This window comes from Lithobates pipiens, unplaced genomic scaffold (assembly GCF_037356315.1).
Source record: "Lithobates pipiens isolate NorthernLeopardFrog02 unplaced genomic scaffold, aLitPip1_a1.2 Scaffold_19, whole genome shotgun sequence".
In the NCBI taxonomy this organism is placed as follows: Eukaryota; Metazoa; Chordata; class Amphibia; order Anura; family Ranidae; genus Lithobates; species Lithobates pipiens.
Window position 1 is genome coordinate 162,768,904 of NW_027507764.1, and position 12,702 is coordinate 162,781,605.

At 42.7% G+C, this 12,702-nt stretch overlaps 1 long non-coding RNA gene across 1 annotated transcript in view; it reads left to right on the plus strand.

The window, feature by feature from the left end:
- Window positions 1-12,702, plus strand: part of LOC143998231 (uncharacterized) — a 96,982-nt gene that overhangs the window by 16,983 nt on the left and 67,297 nt on the right. The window contains exon 3 of the long non-coding RNA XR_013277795.1: window positions 10,822-10,894. This is a non-coding gene — a long non-coding RNA (uncharacterized LOC143998231). The remainder of the gene's footprint in view (window positions 1-10,821; window positions 10,895-12,702) is intronic.

The window sequence follows — 12,702 nt, forward strand, 5'->3', positions numbered from 1 at the left end:
CTTGTACCTGTGACTTTCCTGCAGGTTAGCTGTACTTTGCCATAGAATTCTATCATATCCTGCAGGTGTGGTGCACTTTCTGAAAGTGCACCAAACCCACAGGTAAAACCAAAAGTCTATGGCTCAGTGCAGGTCAGCCACAGGTACACTGCGCTACACCTGTGGATAAGTTTAAAAGCAGCCCATTAACCACTGCAGAACAGATATGTCCATATATACACTGTGATTTTAGTAATAAACTTGCTGTCCCAGGCAGAGTGCATTTGGTATCACTCCACCTATGACAGGAGCCGGAGCTATACGGTAAGCATTGGCTTATGTGGCTCTGCAACTGCTTCCTTCCTCTACTGCTGGCTTCCTTCATAACACTAATTTTCTGGCATGGCGGGTAGGCAACCTGCAATCTGGTCTTGCCAAGTCACCATCCCAGAGCAGGAGGTCATGGGTCAGAGGGCTCCGCAGGCCACATGTGCCCCCCCCGGGCCACTGGTTGACCACCCCTGGTTTAGACCCTCTGTCAGATTTTAAAGTAAAACTATTGGCAAACCTTTTTCCTTTTGGATAGACTAAGGGAGGGTTATAACCCCTCTGTTTTTTGTTTTTTTCTCCTATTGGGGAGATTTACCTTCACTTCCTGTCCCATAGCCAAAACAGGAAGTGAGTGGAAATTCCTGAAAATTAAGGGAATTCCTTGAGGCCTCTCAGGTCACCGGAACTAGTGTCCCCATTGGAAGAAATTCCCTCTATTACTATTCTGGGGACAAACCAAATTTTAGGGTTTTCTTTTACTTTCACTTTTGATTATAATAGTAAACAGGAGAAATACAGAGAGTGAATCTCCCTAACGGGGCAGAGGTAGCAATGAAAACCTGACAGGTGCTCTAATCCATTTCCACTATATCCACGATCTAGCTATAATAATGAAACACATCGTGCATGGCTCAGTCCAACCCACCCACTCCTTCCTCACTGCTATCTCAGCCAATGAGGAGGGAGAGACCTGGGACAGCTTCTGCTATCGTGCACGCCACTGGATTGAGATCAGGCTCAGGTGAGTACAAGCGGGGGCTGGGGGGGTGGGGTGCTGCACACTAAAGTTTTTTTTTTTTTACCTTTATGTATAGAATGCATAAAGATAAAAAAAAGCCTGTAGAACAGCTTTCTTCTAAGTTATAGGTCCGATCAGGTGTGTGCCATTATCACAACCTGTGCAGTGTTTGATACCTTTATTATCAACCGCTTGCCCCCTGACGCACGTCATATGATGGCCAGGCGGCGCGGCTCTCGTTATGGGTGGGCGTCATATGATGTCCATCCATTTAAACAGGGAATGTGCGCGATCGTGTGCGCGCATCCCTGCACCTTTGATGGCATCGCATCATGGAGACACCTCTTGCCACCGAGGAGGGTGAACAGCCATTGGGCATGGCTGTTTATCACATGACTTCATCACGGCCGATCACAGGTGGTACGCCCCACTCTGCACGGCTCATGTGCACGATCGTGAGCTCGCTGCGCATGCACGTCGGTGGTGGCGTGTTCCCCGGGCTCATCACCGACGATGGTAAACAGTAGATATGTGCACACTGAAATATTTTGTTTTGGAATTTCGTTTTCGTCCGAAAAAAACATTTATTTAGTTACTCCCGAAATTCCTTTTTATTGATTTTGTATCGTTAAAAAATTAATTCATCCAAAAATCCAAAATAATTAAGGCCAAATCTGTCATTGAAGGCTGTCGAATGTTCTAAGAAGATTAGATGGAGCAGCTAAACTGTACGACGCCGCAATCGTACATTTCCGGTCGAATGTTCCGCCTACAAGCTATAGTAGAATTTTAATGTTGAATGACACTAGTAATAATTATATTTATTCATTATTATTACTAGTCAACCAAGATTAGAATTCTTCTATAGCCTATGGGCGGAGCATTTGACCATAAATGTCCACTCGCTGTGACTGCTTCGTCAAATCTTCATGTTTAATCTTTTCTCTCTATGTTGAATAATATTGGACTAATAGAGCTAAGGTTAGGCACATTTGACGACAGGTTCGATGGACACAGATCGCTATTGTCAGTGTCATGTGGAATCTCCTATATATATCGAACTGTTGTCGCAATGAAAACAAAAATAAGGCATTTGTTTATGTCGGATCTTTCAGTTTTCGGATTCTACACATTCATAATAGTTTGTTAAAACGATAACAGAAATACCTGAAATTTGGACGAAAACGAATGCACATGTCTAGACTAAACAGCCATTGGCCGGTGGCTGTTTACCACATGATCACTAAATGTCAACAAACCTCAGTAACGAGATGTTGCCGGGTTCTCCTTCTCACACACTGATCGTGTGTGAGAAGGAGATTGTGGTAACATCTTGTTATCGCTTACAGTGTACACCAATCACACTGATTGCCCCCCAATAAAGACGACCTGTCACAGTTCATCTGTGTATCTGTCAGTCTATATGAGTATCTGTCACAGTTCATCTGAGTACCCGGGTACCTGTCACAGTCCATCTGAGTACCCGAGTACCTGTCACAGTCCATCTGAGTACCCGAGTACCTGTCACAGTCCATCTGAGTACCCAAGTACCTGAGTACCTGCACAGTTCATATGAGTACCTGAGTACTTGTCACAGTTCATCTGAGTACTCAAGTACCTGAGTACCTGTCACAGTCCATATGAGTACCTGTCACAGTTCATATGAGTACTGAGTACCTGTGTACCTGTGTACCTGTGTACCTGTCCCCGCCCTACAGAGTACCCAAATAGCAGTCACCAGCCCATCAGAGTACCCAAGGATCTATCTGTAGTCCATCAGAGTACCCGAGTACCTGTCACCAGGCCATCAGAGTACCCGAGTACCTGTCATCAGGCCATCAGAGTACCCGAGTACCTGTCACCAGGCCATCAGAGTACCCGAGTACCTGTCACCAGGCCATCAGAGTACCCGAGTACCTGTCACCAGGCCATCAGAGTACCCGAGTACCTGTCACCAGGCCATCAGAGTACCCGAGTACCTGTCACCAGGCCATCAGAGTATCCGAGTACCTGTCACCAGGCCATCAGAGTACCCGAGTACCTGTCACCAGGCCATCAGAGTACCCGAGTACTGTCTGCAGCTCATCAAGTTACTTGAGTACCTGTCTCTAGCCCATCAAAGTACCCGAGTACCTATCTGCAGCCCATCAGAGTACCCGAATACCTATTTGCAGCCCATGCCTCATAGAATATACGTTGGGGTGTTTTCTTTTCAAAATGGGGTCATTTTGTGGGTAATTCCACTGGGCTGGTGCTCAAAGACCTTCAAAATGTATTTTGGGATGTAACTTGTACGCATATGCTGTGTGTGAGAAATAACCTGATAATATAACAATTTTGTAAACAAAAAAAAAAGTACTTTTAAAAAGAATTGTGGGAAAAAAATTACAACTTAAAAAAACTCAACATGCTACTTATTTAATACCTTGGAATGACTACTTCCTAAAAAGGAGCCATTTGCAGTGTATTTGTACTTTCCTAACTTGTTAGTTCCCAAGAAATGAGATACACCTGATGTACTGAAGGCCTGATCAGATGTGATCAATTTTCAGTGATTGGCACCATAGTTTGTAGACTCTACAGCTCTCACAAAGACCAAATAATATACACTATTTTGGGTTATTTTTACCAAAGATTTGTAGCAGTATAAATTTTGGCCAAAACGTATAAAGAAAAATTACTAATTAGCAACATTTTATGACAGAAACAAAGAAAAAGGCATTTTTTTTCCCCAAAATTTACGGTCTTTTTTTAAATACTACGCTGCAATGTAAATATGACCTCATCAAAAATATGTAAAAGGTAATAGGATCAATATAAGAAACAGCAGCTAAAATCAGAACAAATTGTAAAATAAATGAATTGGAAAGTGCTGTGCTATGCAATATGCACTATACACCCAATAATTGGATACCAAATGTATATATAACATAGAAACACACAAATATTGACCAATGGTGAGGTGGCAATAAATAATAAATAAATAAATATAAGGGATGGGAAACTAAAATGCACAGTAAGTATATAGTGCTCATGTGAAAAAAACATATAGATTCATAAAGTTCGTAGAAGTCCATAAAATATATGCGAGAAAAAAAAATGTATATATGCATATATAGCAAGTAATAAAGTTCTCATGTGCAACAGAGTGTCCTTCTGTGCTTCTAATGCCGCGTACACACGATCAAATAATCCGGTGGAAAAGTCCGGCGGACTCAAGTCCGCCGGACAATCCCCCCCGTGTGTAGCCTCCGGCGGACTTTTTTTACCCAAAAGTACGGCGGACTTAGAAAGTAGTTTTGCACTCCAATCTTTCCATCAGACTCGCATTTCGGCGGACAATCTGGCCGTGTGTGTGCCAGTCCGCCGTACTTTTGAAATGAATGGACTTTTCCCACCCGGAGAAAAGTCCGCTCATTTTGAGCGCGTCTCCAGGTAGCCAGGGCCAGCGAAGGAGGAGTCGCTGGCCCTGTCACCTGGTATGGACTTAAAGGGGAACCCCTACGCCGAAAAAATCGGCGTTGGGGGTCCCCCCCAGGTCCACATCAGACCCTTATCCGAGCACGCTACCCGGCCGGCCAGGAAAGGGGGGACGAGCGAGCGCCCCCCCTCGAGCCGTTTCAGGCCGCATGCCCTTAACATGGGGGGTGCCTTGAGGAAGGGGGGGACGCGTGGCCCGACACCCCAAAGCACCTTCTCCCCATGTTGATGAGGACAAGGGCCTCTTCCCGACAACCCTGGCCGTTGGTTGTCGGGGTCTGCGGGCAGGGGGCTTATTGGAATCCGGGAGCCCCCTTTAATAAGGCGGCCCCCGGATACCAGCCCCTCACCCTATGTGAATGAGTATGGGGTACAATGTACCCCTACCCATTCACCTGTGGAAAAAAGTAAAAAAAAAAAAAACACAAGGGTTAAAATAGTTTATTGCACAGCTCCGGGGGTCTTCTGTCCGTCTTCTGTCCGTCTTCGGGGGTCTTCTCGCCGGACTCCTCCACTATCTTCTGCTAGCTTTTTTACTAGCGGAGGAGCCCGGCTTTCTTTTTCGTCGCCGCCCTCTTCTTCTGACTTCGGGGGTCTTGTCCCCCTCTTCGGGGGTCTTGTCCCCCTCTTCGGTTCTTCTTGCCGGGCCACCGCGCCTTCTTCTAGCTCTTTTACAGGCGGTGGCCCGGTCTTCTGTCGCCGCCGTCGCCGTCTTCTGTTCTTCTCTTCAGATGTTGCCTCGTCGCTCTCTCCGCTCACAATGACGGGGACGCGGTGCGCGGCGACTTATATAGGGACATCGCCGGGTGATGTCCCCGCCCATTATGATGTCACAGTCCCAGCATCCTCTGGGACTGTGACATCATAATGGGCAGGGACATCATCTGGCGATGTCCCTATATAAGTCGCCGCGCGCCGCGTCCCCGTCATTGTGAGCGGAGAGAGCGACGAGGCAACATCTGAAGAGAAGAACAGAAGACGGCGACAGCGGCGACGGCGGTGACAGAAGACCGGGCCACCGCCTGTAAAAGAGCTAGAAGAAGGTGCAGTGGCCCGGCAAGAAGAACCAAAGAGGGGGACAAGACCCCCGAAGAGGGGGACAAGACCCCCAAAGTCGGAAGAAGAGGGAGCGGCGGCGAAGAAGAAAGCCGGGCTCCTCCGCTAGTAAGAGCTAGCAGCAGATAGCGGAGGAGTCCGGCGAGAAGACCCCCGATGACGGACAGAAGACCCCCGGAGCTGTGCAATAAACTATTTTAACCCTTGTGTGTTGTGTTTTTTTTTTTTTACTTTTTTTCACAGGTGAATGGGTAGGGGTACATTGTACCCCCTACTCATTCACATAGGGTGGGGGGCCGGTCGGTATCGTATCCTCCTTCGCCGGCTACCTGGAGACGCACTCAAAATTAGCAGACTTTCCTCCGCGTGCGTGGGCGAGTCCGTTCATTTCAAAAGTACGGCGGACTTAGTACGCCGTATTAGTCCGCTGAAAAAGTGCCGTGTGTGGGCAAGTAGCCCGTTCGGAAATAGTCGGCTACGTGTGTGCGCGGCATAATCATTACGCAGTGTAGTCTATGCAATCACAAAACAGCTTGGTAGGTGTTCAAATATGCCACGGCGTCTTTCCTCCAGTGATCCCATAGGTAGTGAATGCTCACCTTTAGAGCATGTGACTTAGCGATTAGTCTAAACACATATTAGAACCTCCTCTGGGATCAGAAGGGAAAAACTGCATCCAAGGCTAGTAGGTTTAAACTATTTAATGACCACAAGCAATCTCTAATACACGGTATTCACATTTATAAAGTGCGTTCTATTGCACCACTCTATTGCCAGCAAAAACCAATAAGATTAGATACCGGAAAGAAATGGGGGTGATGTGTGTTTCCTCCTATGGCAGGTAGACTGCTTTTCATGCCGTCCTGTCCCCTCCCCAATGCGTATTCGATACAGGGAATTCATATCTACTTCAGGGGGAGTTCACAATTCAGAAAGGGCGCCATTTGGTCCCGCTGATGTGTCTCAGCCAATCAGGAGGGAGAGTCCTGGACAGAAGGTTTTTTATCTTATTGCACAGAATGCATTAGAATAAAAAAAAACTTCTGCCATTACAACCGGCCCCTTTCACACTGAGGTGCTTTTTAGGCGCTTTTACGCTAAAAAAAGCGCCTGAAAAGCTGCTAAGTGTTTAACTGCCAGTTTAGAAGTGCCTCAGTGTGAAAGGGGCCTTAGTAATATGGATGTGTATGGATTATTTTTGTAAAATAAGAATATTGTTTAGTGTCACTTTAACTGAATGATGAGAAGCGCAGCTAACTTCTATCATCCAATCATGTTCAAGCAAAAAAAAAAAAAAAAAAAGTTTCCTTTTCATTGCACATAATAGGGTATTCTTTTCAAAGGAAATTTAAACTACAATCAATATGCTAAGGGAAAAATACATTTCAAAGTGAAGATTCCCTTGCAATTTTTTTGCCTTTTAGCCTTTAGGAAATCAGCCCCATCCTGTCTAATGGTTCAACAAAATTACCCATCTACCCATCTACTTTCTGACACCGTTAGCTGAGACTATAATGAACATATTTCTTCCAACACATAAATTCTGAGGTTCTTTACTAATGAAATGTGCTCACTTGTGACAACATTTAGCAAGCCTGCTTAATCATTTTAACATCTATACATATCCATAGGTGATATTATTAGAACTAGGTCATAAGAAAACACAGATCATACCAGATTGTGCAAAAACAGCACTTTTTTTTAAATAGAATATAGAAAACAAGTGATTGAACCTATTAATAGAAAAAAACGTATGGTTATACACTAGTAGAGTTTTGTTTAAATGTTTTTATTTTAAGAACATTAGTTTGATTTTCTAATGGTTTAGTGGGGTCAAATCGACATTTACTTTTGACCACAGTGATGAGCAAAGGCGTGCGCAGGGGGTGTGCCAGGTGTGCCTTGGCACACCCTAATCACTGCGTGTGGTGCAGATTCCCCCTATTGCCTGGGTTCCCCCATCCCCGTGTTTTGAACCCCCCCTCCCCCACGCAGTGCTGCTGGCTTCCCTCTTCTCTCCCCTCGGCTCCTGCGGGGGATGTTTCAGAATGACGAATAGGGGAAGGGGCTGGTAGATATGTCGTTTACCGGCCCCTTCATTTTCTAAATGAACACGGTAAACACACTCACTCACTGTGTTTACTATGCTTCCGTTTGTGAATGAACAGGTAGCTGCTCAGCACAGAGCACTTCCCATTCATTCACTGTCCAGTGCAGCTGAGGCTGCAGAGAAAGGCATGTGTGTTTGAGCTTGGGGTGCACACCCTAATGCAATAGGCTGCGCAAACCTATGATGATGAGCAAACTCAAAGCAGGATGAAAAATTTTCTAGAACAAATTCATTTCTAACACTATATGTGGTTTCTGTTCAGGAAATTACATTTATTCCAAATACAAATATTAAAAGCAAATTAAATGTTTAACCAATTTCGAAAGACATTTGTCCAATCATCGAATGTATAAAGAATTATAAAATTAATCTTCGCACGTTTTCTACAAAATCTTCGAGTGAATACCTGGCTTAAAGGTTTTTCAGGTTTCACAAAAAAAAAACATCCAACATTAGTACAGCGATCTTCACTACTGAGCCACGTGCCAGAACACTCCAATCAGCGGTCTCTGTCATTGGCTGAGAGCGCTGATTGGGAGTCAGTCGGCTGCTGGTTTTTCAGCATGCTTGTCCGACAGAAGCCGCCAAACAGAACCAACATACACATGGGCTGTTTTTTTTTTTTTGAACAAGCAAATGTCTCATGACTTTTGGCTTTAGGCAAACATATAGATATGCTAATCCACAGTCATATGTCACAGTGCTTTTGTTATCTGATGATAAAGTCTCTTTGTCACTGGCAATAAAACTCAATCCAGGACCCAATAAATGAAGAAAAAACTCTACTGGGTATTTCTGGGAGCATGCTTTTGGTCAAAGATATGGGGGGTTATTTACTAAAGGAAAATCCACTTTGCATTGCAAGTGCACTTGGAAGTAAAGTCGCTGTAGATCCGAGGGGGACATGCAAGGAAAATAAAAAACATAATTTTAGCTTGCACATGATTGGATGATGAAATCAGCAGAGCTTCCACTGATTTCAGATCTACCCCTTAGATTTAGAGTATATATATATATATATATATATATATATATATATACAACATTGTTATACATGCTGATGAATTTTGTATGTCATCTATTTACCTAATTGATTATTGTTTATGGCAAAAGTGTGCACATGTATTCATTTCAGTCACACCAGTTCTTCTGGCATTTGTCAGAGTTGCCAGATGGCCAGTCAGAAACTGACAATAAAATTGGATTTTACACTGAGGGCTTCAAACATGAAGTCAATACCTTTATATAGAAAATGCATAAGAATTATTGCAATCATATTGTTCTGTTACCCCTGCTAAGCTGCTGACTGTAGACATTCATGCTACTTTCTGCTATAAATTGGTGTTCTTCCTCCATGTACTTTAACCATATGGAAAGGTTGGCATCAAGATCTGCCTGCAGCTGCCTTCATACAGTGCAAACAGTAGGATCTACTTTAACATACTACTTGATCTCTACCAACCAGATAATAATGTTGAAGATGCAGACAGATATCTTTGGCTTGCTTCCTGAACTTCTTTTTAGAGCCAGCTGGCATTTTGACCAAAAGACTAATGCTAGTAAGAATATTCAAACTAATGTTACTGATTGTGTGTTATTGATGAACTCTACATAGGCTGTTTGCTTATTTATTTTATTATTAAACTCCAGGGAAAAAAAATGAAATTTAAGTAGTACATTGTGCATCACGTACCTAACGCCTCAGTCTTGATTCAAAACACCTCTTCCAAAGCCTTCCTGCAGTGTAATGTATCAAAGTCACATTTTCCTTTATGATCCAAGCTAATTTCCTACCCTGGGGAACAGACATCCCCATTGGTTATCTTTTAGGGCACTGGTCTCCTCGTCAACCCCGCAAGTTATCCTGCCTCTGGATCCTTTGAGAACACCCGGCCACCTATAAGAGATGTCCATGTGCAGGCAGTAATGTGGACAACCAGGAAGTAAAGAGAAGAAAATGATCTTCCTGTGACCCTGCTGTGGCTTCAGTTACAGTGCCTTGAAAAAGTATTCATACCCATTGAAATTTTCCACATTTTCTCATATATTTTTTTTAAAGCCACTTATCTCCCTTCCATTTCACAATTATATACCACTTAGCCCTTGTACACACGGTCGGACATTCCGACAACAAAATCCGTCAGATTTTGCCCGATGGATTTCGTCCGAAACCTGTGTTGCATACACACGCTCGGACAAAGTTGTCAGAAAATCCGATTGTACGTAACGTGATGACGTTATTTCATTACAACGGGACTACGTTCAGGCTAGTAGCCAATAGCTTTGGTCTAGGAATTTGATCTGAGCATGCGTGGCACTTTGTCCGATCGGAATTCTCTACACACAATTGGACAAAGTCCGATTGGGTCATGTTGTCGAAAAGTTTTAGAGCTGGGCTCTAAAACTTTGTCCGTCGGATATTCCAACGGAAACAGTCCGATGGAGCCCACACACAGTCGGATTTTCCGACAACACGGTCCGATCGGACATTTTCCGTCGTGTGTACAAGGGCTTAGTGTTGATCTATCACATAAAATCCCAATAGAATACATTAAGTTTTTGGTTGTAACATGACAAAATGTGGAAAATTTCAAGGCACTGTAAAGTTAAAGTTAAAAATAGAAATTAAATACAAAACATTTTTGTATAGATATAAAAAAAAATTATAAATACCTTTTATTCCCCTCTGTTCTTAGCTGCATAAGAGCTGGGGGAGGAGAAGCAGCGGCACACTGAGCTTTCCAATGAATGGCTGTGAAGGGAGGGGTGTCATAGCTAGAGAACTGACCACGTTGTGCTCTCCTGCTTAAGTACATGGTACAGAAGACACATATCAGGAATATGAAGTGCTGGCGTAACAAACACATTAAGTAAAATGGGCATTTGGATATATAATTTTTCTATTTATACCAGTGGTTAGCTTTTGCTAATATCCTTGAGTTGGCATTTACATATTACAATTATAAAGCAGCATTATTCAGTGACAATTTTTATAATTGATCAAAATGAATTTGATGCACTATATAAAATACCATCAATGAATTAAAATAGAGCTGAAAAGTGGAAACATCTGCCAAGTGTTTTAAAATGTATCACGCTATAATGAGTTTTCTTTTATCTTTTCTAGATCTTGAGAATATTGGCCATTGAGAAGTAATATGTGAAGAGGCATATTTGAGAGGCTGGCCTGGGAAAAGACGGTAAAGTCTGGCCTGGGAAAAAAAAGTTATTTGAGACTTTATTACGCTTAAAGCTTTATTAAAGTTGTATTGTTCTGGTGAGCAAAGCATCAAGTACAAAGAGCTTAGAATCGATACTTATACAGATATTCAGCTTTATTTGTCAGTAAAAGCATCTCTATGCCATGTACACATAGCCCTTGTACACAAAATCTGACAGATTTGGTTGTCGGAATCTCCGACCGTGTGTACAAGGGCTTAGACATTTACAGGCGTATTTGAAGAGGAGCTTTTACAGGCTGGAAAAGAAAAAACACGAAAGGCATGTTCTAAGAGGAGCATGTGTATGTACGTTCCAATGGCCAGAATAAAGTAATATTAGCCAGCAGAATGCATTTATACTCAAATGTCATACGCACATAAACTTGCATAAACCCACATACATACATTAACATTAAAGGTGTTTTTCTGGCCAATTTTGTGTGTGTTTTCACAGTGGTGGATTATAAAGAAGTAGAGAAGTTACAATTATTGTTTTTCCTTTTTCTGATTTTCTTCCTTTTTTTTATACTAGATAAAAAATAAAAAAAATATCTGTGCTAAATAAACCACAATAACATACAGCAGCTATGCACTATAGCCGAGATAGTAGGCACAAAAGCAAATACAGTATATAACAAAAAAGTACTGCGCTATTGAAACTAATAATAATTAAAATAATGATTAATACAACTGACATATTAAAGTGCAATAGTGCAAATGATATCCATGATAGTGAACCATATAAATTAATACCAACAATTAATTGAAAAAAGTCCAGTATATCAATAATACACAGAATATTCATATGATGATATATTAAATGAGTGACTTCAGTTCATGAAAAAATCCTGGTGCATTGTGAGGTGAATCATTCATAAATAGTGAAGCAAAGAAACTTGACCACGTGAGACCACCACCACAGGTAAAAGAGGAGGCTTACCAGAAAGCCAGTGACCACCCTTATTGGGGGGGGGGGGGGAGGGGGGTGGGGGTCATACAAGGCTTGTTGGATCTATAATGCGTTTGGAGACACGAATGAAGCCTTAAATGATCATCCAATATGCTGAGTAAGGATGAGCCCGATGTTCGAGTCAAACGTAAGTTCGACTCGGACATCGGGTGTTCACCTGTTCGCGGAATAGCGAACAATTTGGGGTGTTTGTGGCAAATTCAAAAGCCGCAGAACACCCTATAAAAGTCTATGGGAGAAATCAAAAGTGCTAATTTTAAAGGCTTATTATGCTGGTATTGCTGGTATTGTCATATAAAGTGTTCCAGGGGACATGTATCAATGCAAAAATAATTTTTAAAAACGTCAGTTTTTTTCAGGAGCAGTGAATAATAAGGCTTAAAGTGAAACATTAAAAGGGAAATATTCCTCTAAATTTCGTACCTGGGGGGTGTCTATAGTATGCCTGTTAAGTGAGGCATTTTTCCCGTGTTTACAACTGTCCCTGCACAAAATGACTTTTCTAAAAGAAAAAAGTAATTTAAAACTACTCGTGGCTATAATGAATTGCCTGGTCTCGACAATACAGATAATGGGGGTCCCCCCAAAAATCTATCCCAGGCCCTTTGGGTCTGGTATGACTATTAAGGGGAACCTTAATATGGCATAGGGGTCCCCCTCAAAATCCATAGCAGACCCTTCAGGTCTGCTATGGATTTTAAGGAGACACCCGTGCAAAAATTTTAAAAAACAGGGCGTGAAGGTCCCCCAAAAATCCATATTATCCTTATCCACCCTTATCCAAGCACGCAACCTGGCAGGCCACAGGAAAAGAGGG